The 12,152-nt window shown below is 39.7% G+C and overlaps 1 protein-coding gene across 2 annotated transcripts in view; it reads right to left on the minus strand.

Moving 5' to 3' along the window:
- Positions 1-12,152, minus strand: part of DCC (DCC netrin 1 receptor) — a 1,038,093-nt gene that overhangs the window by 853,047 nt on the left and 172,894 nt on the right. The gene's annotated exons all lie outside the window — the stretch shown is intronic.

The following is a 12,152-nucleotide window of genomic DNA, read 5'->3' on the forward strand; positions in this document are numbered from 1 at the left end:
CGACCTAAAGAATTTAAGTCCTCACAAATATACTTGTTGAAATGCTATGCTAGTCTAAATCCTGGAATCTCCCAAGACTGGCAGGGCCAGGTTGGGGATTCTCAAAGATTTCAGTGATACATGCACTCAGCACGCACGGTGTCCCACTAACTCGATTTGGAAACTGAAAACCACTTTACAGAGCTCGTCTGTGTTCTCTTTACAGAAGTTACTTTGGTGAAACGATTGCTAGCTTGGCAAGGCCCTACTCTCCCTGGACATATAACCAGTCTAGAATTTCCTTCCCACTTGAGATGCCCATGTCACTAGTTAGTGTGAGCAACCACTCTGGTTTGGCCAACAGGTTCTTGTTTTTAACCCTCATCGCCTCAAATCCTGGAAAACCCCCCAGTCTTGGACAAACCAGGACAGTTGATTACCCTGACACCAAGATATCTGAGAGTGACACATATTAATTATATACATCAAAGTCCACAGCATAAGTCACCTTTCAAATGTTAGTGGGGATATTAGACACTACATATATTATGGACATCTTAAGAACTACTGCAATTCTTAAGTTGAAAAAAAAAGACAACAAATTGGAAATCTGAGAAATATACTCTAAAAAGGAAAATAAAAGGTGATGATAACAAAGAACAATGTCAAAATTAGCACTATGGATGCATTGGTGGCGGGTGCGGCGTGGTAAACATACATCATAAGGATGGGGCCCTATGATTCTCAATCACATAGGGTGTGGTGTTGTAAACCAAGGTTGCCTCAATAACATATATAAACATTCTTTCTAAATCATTTCCAAAAAATCACTAAAAAAATAAAATCACTAAATCAAATCACTAAACTCCACTATAAAAATCACTTCAATTCACTAAAAAAAAAAAATTAGGATAGCTCATGAAAAATATTAGATATTCTGACCAGTCTCTCTTTCCAGCCCTCTTCTTCTGTTCTCTGGCTTTAGCCCAGGGAATCAGCAAATTACAGCCATAGGGCCAAATGTAGACCGTTGCTCATTTTTATAAATAAGTTTTCATTGGAACATAACCACACTTATTTATGTATTGTCTGTGGCTACTTTTGGCACTATATAGCAGAGCTGAATAGTTGTATTTACTATCTGGCTCTTTAACAAAAAAGTTTACCAATTTATTGTCCTAATGAAACTAACTTATGGTCCTCTGCAACCTCTCAGCCTCTCTGTCTTTACTATGCTATACCTTCACCTTAAGATTCCCTTCCCTTTACTCTCTCATCTAAATCCTGTGATGTTCAAAGGATCTTGTAAACATCACTTACATTATCATAAACTCCACTTGCCTGAAGAAAGCCTTCTAAAGCTTTCAAATAAGTTTCCCATCACTCCTCTTCATTGGTCAGGTCTGAAGAATGGTGGATACAGTTATTTACGTAAGTGGCTTTGCTCACCATGACTATAAACATCCTGAAGGCAGAACTTTCCTTTGTATCTCCCCAAGTGCCTCATACATATTTATTAAGAAAACATATTTATTGAAAGTTCTCAAATGCAGACATGCATAAATAAACAAGGGAATGGAATAAGTTGGCAAAAAACTAATGTGGGTCCAGCACATATATTTAAGAAATAATATATTTATTAAGAAAACATATTTATTAAAAGATCTCGAATGCAGACATGCATAAATAAGTAAGGGAATGGAATAAGTTGGCAAAAAACTAATGTGGGTCCAGCAGCAATCTCTGAGCACCTTCTTTTCCTGCCTTTCCCAACTTGCAATAATTTTACAGGCAAATTACGGCAGTGACATCTTCACTTAAAAGATCAAGGATTTAAAAAGCCCCAACAAAATATAATGCTACATGGTTAAGCTCCAGTGCCAGTGCTAATGTAGCTCATCAATTCAGCCAAGAGAGGACTGAGAAAATCAGCTTGTGCCTGCAATTGGCTGTCTTGGGTAAGAATTCAAGATCGGAGCTGCTTCAGCATAAATTCAAAGCCATTTTATTATTATTACTATTTCATAGGGATTCCAAGTTTATCCAAATTATTTTACTGATGAGAAACTTTAGAGTAACTAAATGATTCACACAAGGCACCTTAATTAGGATCTCACACCAATCATTTGACCGCAGACTTAGTGTGCTTTTCCCTTCACTGACTTGGAAGGTCCAACTAAGCTATGAGTACATCTCTATTAGCTGCCTCTAAGCTGGCACACCTCGAAATTTGATCCATTGTGAGTAATTTGGTAGAAACAATTTTTCTTTGGTTTTCTTCCTCTAAGCTACATGCAGCTCCCATCTGCTTTATAGGCTCATAGAGCATGAGAATGGGCTAGGCAGCAGCCCAAGTGTCAGCTGGAAAACACAACTATAGCATGGATGGAAAATGCTCTGGAGATGGTCTCAAGATGCCTGGCTCCCAAACTTTGTCTGACAATCCCCAAGGTTGTTTTTGTTTTGCTTTTATTTTTTATAAAGTTTTTTTTAAAGATTTACTCATTTATGCATATAAGAGCTGGGGTACAGGCCAGAGATGTGGGGGGTAAGGATTCACCAGAGACAGAGTGGGGAACAGAACAGGCAGATTGATTGAAGTACACTGCTGAGGGGAGCAGTGGGTGAGACAGCAGAGGTCTGCTGCACCATGTGGGTTGCTCCCTAGCTGCCCAGGGATCAAACTTGTGCTGCAGAGGCTGCGGATTGCTTCATAGTGTGGTGCTTACCCCCTTGTACCACCAGGGAGGCCCCTGTTTTGCTTTTATTAATAAGAACAGGTCATGGATCATCTCTGGGTCTCAATTTCTCTTATCTGCAAAATGAGAGACTTGGCCCAGGTAACATCCACGCCCTGCCAGAGCTAACATCTTATCCTCTTACCAAGCTGGGTGGTGAGCACTGTTCTGAGTGGTTTCCCCAATGAAAGACTGCAGAGATATGTCTGAGCCAGGCAAGAACATCTACAGAATCCTCTCTGTACTACCCTGGTTGTGCTGCTCCCCACAAACAGTACTTGATCCCTAATTCTTTATACTGACTACTGCCATGGCTTGGATCTCTCTTCTTAATCAATTTAAGGTTCTCTTCTACAAATCCAGATGTAAAAAAGGCACACATGCTGGCCAACAACATTCCTACCTTCTGTTTTGTTTGAACTACAGATCACCTGTGTTGGTGTGGTCCCCACAACCCCGCCCCTCCCATGTAACACATCCCCAGGCAGTTCTTTTGCCTGCATTTAGTTTAGGAAGACCACACCATACACTCATGACACTAGTGAGGGTAGGAGTCAATTCTTCCTGCTTTCTTAGAAATTCTTCCTAAGACTGAATACAGTATTCACATACCAGACTTGTTGAATAGCAATACTCATTGACACTTAAAATGACAGTCATGGTGATATCTAATCCCTTTATTCCTGACTACATTTAGCACAATATAAAATTGGAAAAAGGTTTTTTATAAGTGCCCACTGAAGACAAAAACTAGCCAAATGATTAAAGACATTTAAGCAAAAGAGCTACTATATTTATTCCTGAATTCAACATTCATAAATGGCACATGAAATTTTACAGTTAAGAGGAGTTAGGGAATATGTTCCCTGGCCTCAAGATCTTAATCACTTTCCTATGGAGCTATTTAGCGGGGAAGGAATCAGGAAAATCACTTTCCCCAAATGTGATCTTTAATATAAAAACTTGTGGTAGTTTCCTGAATCTTCCATATATATAACGTTGTACTACTACCCTGGTAAACAGGGCACTATTTTCTTCAATGTTCATTGATCCATACTAAAATAGCACTGCTATAAGATTCTGGGTATTTATCTGAAGAAAAACATAAAAACACTAACATGAAGGTGATATAGATACCCCCATATTCACTGAAGTAGTATTCATTACAGTCAAGATATGTGGACAACTTAGGGGTCCATCAAGGGACATTTTCAATGGCATGGATCAACCTTGAGGGCATTATGCTAAGTGAAATGAGTTAGAGAAAGATAAATACTGTATGATCTCACCTATATGTGAAATCTAAACAAACCCCTGGAAACAGAACAGATTGGTGGGTGCAAGAAGTAAGTAAAAGGTAGGTAAAATGGGCAAAGATGGTCAAAAAATAGACACATTCAGATATAAAATAAGTAAGCCAAGGGGATATAATGTATAAAATGGTGGCTATATTTAATAATGCTCTGTTACATATCTGAAATGTGCTAAGAGAATAGATCTTAAAAGCTCTTATCACAGGGAAAAAAATCATAACTATGTGAGATACTCAACTAGACATGCTATGGTGAACAATTCTCAGTATATACATATGTCAAATCATTATATTGTACACCTATTGTTATAGGTCAATTACATATTTTAATGTAATGTTATAGGTCAATTATATATATTTTTAAAAAACACACTATCATTGATTTATAGATGTGGAAGTGAACAAGCAAAGGTATCCATTTACCTGCCTCTGAGTGGCTCTGCAGGGAAGAAGTAAGTGAGCAAAAAGCTTATTCCCTTCAGCAACTTCTCTTATCTCTACTGACTCTGGAAGACATCCTCAAATTTCCAAAGTCAATATCAGGATGTGACTTTCATGTCTTTAATGCCCTCCAACAGCTTCCAAGACTGACTCAATGCCTTATAGATGTTGATAAACTAAGTCCCCCAAAGCTGCTCCTCGTTAAGGTAAGAAAATGACTGAAAAAATGAGGCCCTAGCTTCCACAGCCTAATCAAGAGTCTCACCTTTCCTGCAGATTAGATGTGCTGTTGGTGGTTTGAAGTGTCTTTTTTTTCTTTCTCACTTATCACACACCTCTGAACTGCTAAGTGTTCTTAAAAGAGTCCTTAATTGTTCTGTCTCCAACCTGAGCTGCAGTGGCAATTGAAAAGGTACACTACAGCACAGTAGCACTCTCAATAACTGAACCTTCATTAGGTTTAATGGGTGATTATCACGGTTATAGCTCAGGTGGAAAAAGAAAACTGTCACCTGTTGCCCAGCTCTTAAATTTTACAGAAAATGTTCAGTCAATCCAAGGGGGGAAGTTCTTTTTCCAAAGAGCATGGATATATAGCTCCTATATTACATATACACACACAGATGACACAGTAGACTTATTATGGAGGGGACTAAAACCCCACACTCTTTCCTTCTCTGCACTGTTCTGAAACCTCGAAGCACAGAGGACAGTGAAGCCTGGAGAGTGAAGGGAAGACTCAGCATGCTGAGTCAATTGTTCTTGTTATGATATGTGACCTCTGTGATCATCAGCATTTATCACAGCAGGAAGCAGGCAGCAGGAGCAGAGGGTATTATGGAGCCACAAGAAAAAAATTGGAAGGAAATACCAATAGGGATGGCATTAAAATAGACCAAATGACCTGCTTGTTGCTTCACTGGCGTCAAAACATCGGTGCTTCAATTTAGTTACCACCAGGTACTCTTCCCGTAGCCAGACAAGGTGAGAATGTCGGGGAGAGACATTGACAGGAGAAAAATCCTCACACAGTTGGAAGAGAAAATAAACAAGGAATGTGGGTAATTTTCAGTTCACATCCATGAAGTCTATTGTACAGGGGAGAAAGAAGTACGGCCATGATACTCCTGCTTCTCTGTCCCTCCGGACCCCCAAACCAAGGAGGCAGGACTTCTAAGTCATATGGTCCACTACTGATATGGCCAGGTTTTTCCTCACAGGTCCACAGACTCAAGAGTGTTCATTCTTGGAAGAGTTATTCATGGACAACCAGCACTCTCTGAATCTTGAACAATTTTTCCTTGACAAGAAGTTCATGACTTACATTAAATGGTGAGAAGGACTATGACCTGTGGAAGCAGTGTATACAGATGTTGAAAGAGTGTATAACAGTGTACACCTGAAGCTTATATAATGTTATAAATCAATGTTACTTCAATCAATTAAAAAAATAATCACTCCTGAAGACTGTAGTTGAAGCCATGGCCAAAGCTGGCACACAAGCACCCACAGGTATCAGGAAGAGCCTCAGGGGTCTTCCAACCCAAAGGGCAAGGTGGGTTGACTTTCAGCTACTCAGGCCCTTGCCTCCCTGGTGGTGCAGGAGTTAAAGACACAACACTATCAAGCTATTGCCAGCCACTGCAACATAAGTTCAATCCCCAGCCAGGAAGCTAACCTATATGGCGCAGCAGACCTATCCTGTCTCGCCCTCTGCTCACCTCAGCAGTGTATTTCACAGTAGCTCTGCCTGTTCTGCTCCCCACTCTGTCTCTGGTGAATCATCTCAGCCCCCACACCTACTGCCAACACCCCAGTTCTTGTATGCATAAATAAATAACTCTTTAAAAAAAAACAGCAGGTCTCCCTGGTGGCGCAGGTGGTTGAGCACAGCACTGTGAAGCTGTCTGCAGCCTCTGCAGCACACGTTCGATCCTGGCTGGCCGGCGAGATATCCACACAGTGCAGCAGGCCTTTCCTGTCTCTCCTGCTGCTCCCCTCAGCAGTGTATTTCATCAGTCTGCTTGTTCTGTTCCCCGATCTGTCTGTGGTGAATCATTTCACCCTCCCACACATCTGGCCCGTAACCCGGTTCTTGTATAAAAATAAATCTTTAAAAAAATTAAAAATTAAAAAAAAGAGTGAGGGGCATTTTTTTTTGTTTGATATTTATCTACAGGGTCTCCATGTTCTAATGCACATAGGAGTGCTCTTTGATGCATTTCTACCCCTCACTCCTTAACCCTGCTCCCAAGGCTATGTAACTTACCCAGTCAACATAAATCCGTGCCATTTTCCTTGGGAAATGGTATCCATCTGCCCTCCTGCTATTTAAACAAAATACTTTCTTGATTAATTGCAAATCAAGGTCGGTTATTCTATTTGGTTACTCTGAAACTGCCCCTCTACTAGCTACAGATGGGTATTGAGGACTTGAAATGTAGCCAAGTCTAAACTGAAATGAGCGGTATGTATAAAGTTCACTCTGGATTTTGAAGACCTAGTAGGAAAAAATATTTCATCATTTTGTGCTGAAATTACATTTTTAATACATTGAACTGAATAGAAATAGTAATAATTATCACCAGTTTGTTTCACTTTCCTTAATATGGCTACTAGAAATTTTAAAATTACAAGCAATGTTCTGAAACATTCTGTCCAACTTCTATGAGACCTCATTTTTTTTTAATCTCATGATAATTTCTTGGTGGACCTGAAACTAGCACATCTCAGTCAAAGGATGAAATCAGAATCAGAAGTTTAAAACAATTCAATTTGTACAACTTACAGAGTTGGCAGAGTCCTAGGAGAGCTAGCTCAGAAGCCTCAACTTGCGTAACAGGAAACTGAGAGACAAAGTGTGTGAGACATTAATTTGCACCAAGGAGAAGGTAGCACTGTCTTCTCTTATCATACACATAACCACATATCATACACCACCATCTGGTTCTGCAATCCCATGATCTGTGCTGGGAAACACTGAGATCCAAACTCTTCCCTCTCAATGATAGATTCACCTCTACAATTCTTACCTAGGAGAAAAGTTTTCCAAATTTTACAACTATTTTTTCTTCTTTCCTACACCTTCACTTTTTTTCCCATTTACTCCCAAATCAAAAGCATTGGGAATTCATGAGAACATTCTTCTCCAAAATACTTGCAAGCTCTCTCTTCAAATCTCTATTTAGCTATTGCCTCAGTGTTATGCACGTGCTCATGCACGCGCATACACACACACACAACAAACCTGGGTGCTTTCTCATTTAAAAAGGTGTTTCATATGCCTATGGAGATGATTCTACTATGTCACATATGGTTTCCAAGGATAAGAGAAGTGAGAAATTTACCTCTAATCATACACATTTAAAGACTGTAGACCTAAGATCGATGATGGGCCACAGCAGAACTAGTCTAGCCATGGTAGGCATTCGAGCTTCCCACTTACAGGTAGGTTCTTCCACAGCACCTTACTTTTTACTACTTTCTAACTTGACCTTTCTATTCCCAGTCAGGATGGTGTTTTCTCTAAGCTGCCCTTGTAGCCATGCTGTCCCTTGTCTATGTAGCTTCATATACAGCTCTCTCTTTTCTGGGATAATTCCAATCTGCTCATTCAAATTCTACGTTCCCTTCAATTCTTAATAAAAGTTCTGTCTTAGCAATAAAGGTCTCTGCAAGTGTGATCGTCCACAATTTTCCCCAAGAATTTCATCATGCATTGTCTGGTAAATCTTCATAATTGCTAAATATAAATATATGTCTAGCTTCTCAGATGTTAAGTGAACAGAAATTATAGCTTCTAATTTGCTCATTTATAGCATGTGCATTAATTTTGTGGTTTGACTTTTTTTTTTTTTTTAGTTGAGGCAACATTGGTTTACAACCCTGTATGATTCACAGATACAGTGTCATACCCTTCAAATGGACTTTACCACACCACGCTCACCACCAAAAAACCCAAGTCCTGCACCCACAGTCCACTGGGTCCCTTTCACTCTCTTATCTCCATCCCATTCTGTACCCAAAGCCTCAATTCTACAGTCAAACTACTAAGGTTTGTTTCTGTCTGACCCTATGTTTTGTCTCTTTGTATTCCTCATATAAACATGTTAGTTGTTGTTTCCTCTTTCTCTTTAAACTTATTTTGCTTGACATAATCTCCTTCAATTCCATTCAAGTTGTCAAAAATGGCAAAATAACATCCTTTTTTTTATTATTCCTAAGTATTATTCCATTGTTATAGATACATCTTCCTAATTCACTCATCTGTCACTGGACACTTAGGTTGTTTCCATATTTGACTATTGTAAATAGTGCCACAGTGACCACAGGAGTGCATATACCCTTCAAATTAGTGTTTTTGAATTCTTCAAGTGGAATTGCTAGATTGTATGGTAGATGTATTGTTACTCATTTGAGAAAATGCCATACTGTTTTCCATAGGGGCCAGGCCTGACCACATCCCCACTAACAGTAGAGAAGGGTTCTTTTTAACCCACATCCTTGCCAACACTTGCTGTTTCTGGTCTTTTTGATACTGATCACTCTGACAGGTATGACATGGTATATCACAGTGGTTCTGATTTGCATTTCCTTTGGCTTTAAAAAAAATAATTATGTCATTAATTAATATGAACTCATTTCAAATGACAAGGTCCTGTGCTAGGTACTAAAAGAAGACAGGAATTAAATATGATAGCATCCCTGCCCTGGCAGAGGTTACATTACAGTGATGTAGTTTTCCATAAATAATTAACACTTAAACTTTCTTCTTAAAATAAAGGATTTTCTTTCCATAAAAGATTCTATAAATCTTTTATAACCAAATCATTGCAAAATAATTGCAAAATATTAGGTCTCAGTACACCTACTTCCCTCTTCTAACAGAACAGACTTGAATCTATCGACCTATGTAAATAACTAATTTTTTCAGAGAAAGAAAAGTAATCATACTTAAGATACAATATCTTGGATCACTATAATTGAAGGACCCTGAAAAAATCATGGAATAACAGATATAAAATCCAGAGAAACATTAGCTTGCTAGTCTGCACAATTAAAGATGAATAAGCATTTGGGACTGTGATATCTGAATATATCTTTCTACTGTATCAAGATAATGCTGCTGAAGCTCATGTGTCACAGAGAGAAAAGAGTGAAACCTGATTCAACTGAATTGACCAGGACTTCACCTTGACCTTTGCATAGATATTCCTGAACTTTGAATCAAGTTTAATTTAAATGGATTTACCCTGTATTTCCTCTTGGGCTTTTGTGAAGAATATTTCATTCAGGAACTCTGAGAACTTTTCCCAGGGATTCATTAATTCTTAAAATCCTTCTCTGTGGTTCCACATTTTACAGTATAAATTAAGCCTCACAAGATCTTGGATTAAAGAAGGAACTCAAAACATATTGAATCAGAGGCAAGACCTGGAGAAATTCTGACTCCATTTCACCTTCTAACACCCTTCTAACACCCTAATCCAAACTGCTGATTAATATATAATTGCTGGAATCAGACTCCCTTACATCTTGAAAGAACAAGTAGCTGAACTGATTTTAATTTTTACATCCTAGACCAGGCTCCAAGCTAAGGACTGAGGTCTGTTACCCACCCATGCATCATTCATTAATTCATTTAGCACATGGATTAAAAATCAACTTGCCTGTAATATATTTCAGGATAATTGAAGACCAAAGGAGAACAGATTATCATGGCTATGAATAAGTTTATAGTTAAGGTTAAAATAAAAGATACGCTTACAAGAAACTGTCAGATAAGCAGAACATGGCAGTAAGGAAAAGGGCCATCTGTAAGGTTGTTAGTCTTGCAAATCTTGACCTATGAGCTGGGCCTTCTGAAAGGGGTGCTGGAGACACAAAAGATAAGGAAGACTCGGTTGAGATCCAGAAGCTGCTTCCAGTCTTTAGTAAGGAAAATGGAAAGACACTGACAGAATCAACCTACACAACACAGGATTTACTAAGTAGTAAAAAATAATATCTACAAGTGGTAGTCAGAATAGGAAAGGGATGGGGCCTCCCCGGTGGCGCAGCGGTTGAGCGCTGGGTTGCGAAGCTGCCCGCGGCCTCTGCGGCGCCGGTTCGATCCCCGGCTGCTCCCCGGCCACCGGAGGAGGATCCCACATGGTGCGCAGACCTCTCCTGCCGCCCACTGCTCCCCTCAGCAGTGTACTTCAGCCCTTCTGCCTGCTCTGCTCCCCGCTCTGGCTCTGGTGAATTCTCTCACCCTCCCGCGCTTCTGACTGTACCCAGTGCATGTATAAACAAAACAAACAAATATAATAAATAAAATAAATAAAAACATGCCTCTATAAAAAAATAAAAAATAAAAAAAAAAAAAAAAAAAAAAAAAAGAATAGGAAAGGGATGAATTCAGTTTGAACAGCTTATATGAATAAAGATTCTGTAGGTGCTGGAGAAGGTGTACACACTGGTATGTGCATTTCTTTTTTTGTAAAGGTAACACATGTAATGAGGTTCCAGAAAGTTTTTAAAAAGCACTTTATGGAGAAGGGGTGGGTATCATAATAGATAGACCTGAAAAGTGTAGCAAATGGAAAGCATGGTCCAGGTTGACTCAGCAGTGTAAACAAGGCAGAAAGACTACAGAAAGTTAGAGAGACAGGATCCCCGAGTTGTGTGGCAGGGGCAGGAGGGATCAGGAGAGGCTGAGAGAACAGGCCCGTGACAAGAAAGGGTCCAGCTGTGGTGTCTGCTAGCAGGCTGGAGGTGGGGAAGGCACTGGCACACCCAACAGCTACTGGAATTCTGGAAGAAACTTTAATTCTGCTTTTGGAAAGTCAGCCTGGTGATGAAACACAGACAGACAGAATACAGGGTAGGTCGCTCAGTGAGGTGGTCATAGGCAGGGCCTGATGAAAAGTTGAAGGTTTGGATTTTGGGAAAGAAAGGAGATGAATAACACTGTAGGAACTGCAGAAGAGAAAAACAAAAAAATCTAGTCCTGAGGGATAAGAGCTGTACTTCAGCTGAGATGAGCAACTGGACCACAGGGAGGGTCTGGGGCACCAAGCCCTGGTTGACCAAAGACTGCCAGGACACCTACCAGGCTTGGAGTTTCTCAAGGGGGAAATGAAGCCTTCCATTCACAGACACTGAAGTGTCATACGCAATTGTCTCAAGGAATCTACATCTTTGTTCTCTGTTGTTTACTCCGCCCATCACCCAGCCCTAAAATAGCTAGGAGGGGAGGTGGTGAAAGGAATCCAAGAACATATGCATGCCTCGGACTACAGCTGCCCCCTCTGGACTGCAATTTTAAATCTCCAAGTTAGAAGACATTTCTGGGAGATACTTATATCCAGGAAGATTTCAGCTATGCATTTGCCTCCAGGCAGCAGCCTCAACAGTAGCTGTGTTTACTTTCCAACACTGAATGGAAAACATCATTTTGAAAAAAACTAATTTCCAAAATCCCACCCACAACAGGCTAATTTTAGAACCTATGAAAGCTAATAATTTCAAAATTCTACCCAACTGTTTCTTGTTTATGTTCTGCACCCGAGTCTAAATATATCCTAAGGAAGATTTAAAATATTACTTTCCCTATTTACTTATTACTGTATTTATTTATTTACTGTGCTCTGGAAACAACAGCACAGCAACTTATTGCCACCCATCCATGTCTGTCCTCT

Source organism: Talpa occidentalis, unplaced genomic scaffold (assembly GCF_014898055.3).
Source record: "Talpa occidentalis isolate TD23 unplaced genomic scaffold, MPIMG_talOcc4v2.1 talOcc4.13, whole genome shotgun sequence".
Classification (NCBI taxonomy): Eukaryota; Metazoa; Chordata; class Mammalia; order Eulipotyphla; family Talpidae; genus Talpa; species Talpa occidentalis.